This window comes from Colobus angolensis, unplaced genomic scaffold (genome assembly GCF_000951035.1).
Source record: "Colobus angolensis palliatus isolate OR3802 unplaced genomic scaffold, Cang.pa_1.0 Scaffold207, whole genome shotgun sequence".
NCBI lineage: Eukaryota > Metazoa > Chordata > Mammalia > Primates > Cercopithecidae > Colobus > Colobus angolensis.
Window position 1 is genome coordinate 6,137,977 of NW_012115233.1, and position 4,844 is coordinate 6,142,820.

At 48.1% G+C, this 4,844-nt stretch overlaps 1 protein-coding gene across 1 annotated transcript in view; it reads right to left on the reverse strand.

Moving 5' to 3' along the window:
• The window catches only part of HSDL1 (hydroxysteroid dehydrogenase like 1), a 20,550-nt gene extending 16,358 nt beyond the window's left edge, over positions 1-4,192 (reverse strand). Inside the window, exon 1 of the mRNA XM_011942188.1 lies at positions 4,045-4,192. The gene's annotated coding sequence lies outside the window, so the exon portion shown is untranslated. The remainder of the gene's footprint in view (positions 1-4,044) is intronic.
• Positions 4,193-4,844: the final 652 nt, after the last annotated feature.

A 4,844-nucleotide genomic window follows, 5' to 3' on the forward strand; every position in this document is an offset into this window, starting at 1 on the left:
ACCTCCGCCTTCTGGGTTCAAGCAATTATCCTGCCTCAGCCTCCCAAGTAGCTGGGACTACAGGTGCCTGTCACCATGCCCAGCTAATTTCTGTATCTTTAGTAGAGATGGGGTTTCATCATGTTGGTCAGACTGGTCTTGAACTCCTGACCTCAAGTGATCCACCCATCTCGGCCTCCCAAAGTTGCTGTGATTACAGGCGTGAGCCACCGCATCTGGCAAAATTTGTAAAATATATACAGAAGTGCGTAAAACGTATTATGCACAGTTCAAAGAAAATAAAACAGCCACTTAGCCACCAGCCTACTTAACAAAACTAGCGTCCTGGAAGTCCTGTATGCTGCTCCTCTGATTACAGCCCCTCCTCTATCCTGGAGGCAGCCTCTGTCCTAAATTTTGGGGTAGTCACTCCCTGACTTTTTTAACAAAACAGCTGTATACCCCAAGCATGTATTCTGAAAGAGTAACAGTACTGCCAAGTTTTGCCTGGTTTTGAACCTCACGTAAAGGAGCCACACTGCATGGACCCTTCGGTGACTTCTTTCTTTCACTCAACATTATTCCTGAGACTCATCCACGCCCCTGCAGCTGTAGTCCATCCTCCTCTGGAGCTGCACAGTATCTCACGGTTCAGATGCACTGCCGTTCACAGATCTCCCTGCTGCTGGTGCTGGGCACATGCATTGTTTCTGTTGGTTTGGACTTTACAGTAAGGAACAGCGCTGCAGGGGGCACCTGTCCCCATCTCCTGCACACCTGTGCAAGAATTCTCAAAGGCATCTGCCCATAGCTGAACTGCTGGGCCACATGCATTCCACTGCCAAATGCTTTTGCAAAGCAGCAGAACCCATTCACACTCCCGCCAGCAGCGGGTTTGTGCCACTCCTCAATGTCACTGGCTGGTAGCGTCCAAAGCTTCACCTTCTGCCAACAGGGTGGCTGTGAAATGGTATCTCGTTATGGTTTTAATTTACATTTCCCTGGTTACTAATAAGGCTACAGTCCTTTTTATACGTATGTGCTGCCTGTGTTTTGTAATCTTTGAAACGCCCGTTCCTATCTTTTGTCCTTTCCTTCTTTTTCTCTTAGAATTGTAAGAATTCTTTACATATTCTAGATACTAGCTCTCTGTATGTTTTGTGTCTCATTACAGTATCTTTGATAAACTAAATGTGCTGTTATTATTTTGAGACAAGGTCTGGCTCTACTGCCCAGGTTGATGTGCAGTGGCATGATCACAGCTCACTGCAACCCCGCCTTCCGGGCTCAAGCCATCCTCCCACCTCAGCATCTCAAGTAGTTGGGACTACAGGCATGTACCACCAAGCCCAGTTTTTTGTTTTTTTTTTCTTTTCTGGTAGAGATGGGGTTTCACCATGTTGCCCAGGCTGGTCTCAAACTCATGAGCTCAAGCAATCCACCTGCCTTGGCCTCCCAAAGTGCTGGGATTACAGGTGGGAGCCACTGCACCCGGCTAAATATCTTAATTTTGAAATAGACAAACACATCAATCTTTCTGCTTTAGGATTTGTACTCATTACATTTTATTTCAGAAATCCCTCCTTAGCCTCAGGTCATGAAGAAATTCTTTTGAATTATTTTCTAGAAATTTTACACTTTTGCTTTTTCAGTTTAAGTATTTAATCCTTCTGGCGTTTTGTGATGGTGTGAGGCTGGGATCTCACACAACTTCTTTTTTTTTTTTTTTTTTTTTGAGACGGAGTATTGCTCTGTCGCCCAGGCTGGAGCGCAGTGGTGCGATCTCAGCTCACTACAACCTCTGCCTTCCAAGTTCAAGCAATTCTTCTGCCTCAGCCTCCCAAGTAGCTGGTACTACAGGCACGTGCCACCACGCCTGGCGAATTTTTGTAATTTTTTTTTTTTTTTTTGAGGCGGAGTCTCGCTCTGTCGCCCGGACTGGAGTGCAGTGGCCGGATCTCAGCTCACTGCAAGCTCCGCCTCCCGGGTTTACGCCATTCTCCTGCCTCAGCCTCCCGAGTAGCTGGGACCACAGGCGCCCGCCACCTCGCCCAGCTAGTTTTTGTATTTTTAGTAGAGACGGGGTTTCACCGTGTTAGCCAGGATGGTCTTGATCTCCTGACCTCGTGATCCGCCCGTCTCGGCCTCCCAAAGTGCTGGGATTACAGGCTTGAGCCACCGCGCCCGGCGTAATTTTTTTTTTTTTAAGTAGTGACAGGTTTCATCATATTGGCCAGGCTGGTCTCAAACTCCTGACCTCATGATCCGCCCGCCTCAGCCTCCCAAAGTACTGGGATGCGCCCAGCCAGATCTCACACATCTTTATATTCCTCCTCAGCACCTGACATGCTGCTGTAGACAATTTTATTTAATAAATAGAACCAAAATACTGCTATGTGTTTAAAGCTTCAAATTTAACTCTTGAGAAAAAATTTAAGAAGCTTCTCATACTCTGTGCCAGCAGTTTGACAAAGTTAGTCATTGGTGTATCATGACTTTTTGGGATTTATTTGCCTTCACTGCCAATTTTTGGTATATGATGAAACGTACAATGAAGCTGAGCCTAAGAGCAGCAACATAGAATTAGAAACCTGGATTTAGTCCAAGATCCAATACTCCTCACTGTCATATCTGTACTTGTGCAATAAGAATTAAAGTATTCAGAGTACCCCACTCCTAGGCGGATACCTAAGATAATTAGAAATTTTGCTCACATAAAAACTCCTACTTGCATGTTCACAGCAGCCTACTCACAATTGCCAGAAGGCAGAAACAAACAAAATGTCTATCAACGAATAAATGAAGAAGCAAAATGTGGTGTTACCCATACAAAGGAATATTATTCAGCCATAAAAAAGCATGAAGTACTGATACATATTACAACATAGATAAACTTCGAAAACATTATTGCTAAAGGACAGAAACCAAACACAAAAGGCCATATGTTGTATGTTGCCACTTGTATGAAATGTCCAGCGTAGGCAAATCCACAGACAGAAGATAAATTAGGGCTGCTGAGGGACGGGGGAGAAAAGGGGTATGACTGTTAATGGGGTTGGGGTTTCTTTTGTAGGTGATAAAATGTTCTGGAATTAGTTACTGGTGATGGATGCATAGCATTGTGACTATAGTAAGAACTACTGAGTTATACACTTTAAAATGGCTAAAATGATAAATTTTATGTCATGGGTATTTCAATTTTTAAAAACCTACTTTAAAAAAAAAGTAGCGCCAATTTGTTCAACTCTGTGCCCCTGCAATATTCCTGCAGTGATTAAAACCAAAAACGGCCGGGTGCAGTGGCTCATGTCTGTAATCCCAGAACTTTGGGAGGCCAAGGCGGGCAGATAACTTGAGGCCAGGAGTTCAAGACTACCCTGACCAACACAGCGAAACTCTGTCTCCACTTAAAAAAAAAAAAAATTAGCTGGGTGTGGTAGCACGGGCCTGTAATCCCAGCTACTCGGGAGGCTGAGGCACAAGAATCGCCTCGGCCCGTGGCGGGGAGGGGGGGCGGGGCGGAGGTAGCAGTGAGCTGAGATCGCAGGCACCACTGCACTACAGCCTGGGCGACGGAGTGAGACTGTCTCAGTAAATAAATACACACACACACACATTCTGAAAGGGGCCTGCCTGGGTTGGAATCCACCTCTCCATTTAAGAGCTGTGTGTCCTGAATGAAGTTACTTTGCCTCTCTCTGCACGTTGTTCACACCACCTGTAAGAAAGGGGATAACAGTTTCTGCCTAAGAACTACAAGAGGAATAAAACGAAGTGGTCCATAGAAAGCACTCAGAACAGTGCCCGTCCATGAGTGTTCAACAAACCTATTAGCCACAATTATTGTGTTTGATATTAGCTACTGGGTATCTGTGGCGGTCAGAGTAAAACTGAGAACTCACTTTATGCACAAGATGCTGCTAAGTGCTTTATTCCTATTGTCTCACTTTATTCTCTCATTAACCTTAGAAAGCAGAGTCAGATTCTCCTGTTTATACATGGGGAAATTGAGGCTTACAGAGGTAAAGTAGCACACCCAACACCCCACAACTCAGAAAAGGCTGCTTGCAATTCAGATGGAGGTGTAGCAAGGTGCAGAGTCCTGGCCAGGGAGCCCACTGTGAGACCCCCAGACTGCCCCGCAGTCAACTGTACACATCCTGCTGGAATCGCCGAGCGGCGCTGCAGCGATCTGGTTTCTGGGGCTGTGTCTGGGTGGCACGTTTTCAGAACAGGGACCTGCCTGGTTCGTCTTCCAGCCCTTCCCCTCCAGCACCCAGCAAGGCCCAGTCAACACGAGCAAACTCGGAAATCCTAGCTGAACCCACGACTGCTGCATGAGGAATTGGCGTGCCCTTTCTTTAGGAGCTCAATTCTTCTGAATTATTTCCATTTTAGAAAAACACGGCAACAACAACTCAAATCAAATCGTTTAGAAAGGAGAATAAAGCAGCACCGACAAAGGAGGCGATTGCTGGGGTCGCTCGGGGGAGGAGCCGGGTGAGAGGCTGCAGGGAGGGCAGGGCACCCGCCGGCAACAACGGGGTTCGGGGTTTGGGGGGAGAGGCCCGGGGAAGGGAGAGTATGGGGGTGCAGCGCCGCGGCGGGGGGCGTGGGGATGGAGCCGGCGGAAGGAGGGCTCTGAGATGTGAAGGGGCGGGGCTGGGGGTGTTTGGTCTGAAGGAAGGAGTCTCACGGGACGGAGGGACGAAGGTTTCCTGGGGTCAGGGGCGCCGAGGGGCTTCGGAGCCGGATGCCGCGGAGGGGTCCGGGGCCTGGGGGGCGTGGTGAGAACTCAGAGGGGTCCGGCGAAGCAGCCGGCTGGCGCAGAGGGGGCCGAGGCGGGGTCTGGGGCGGAAGGGCCG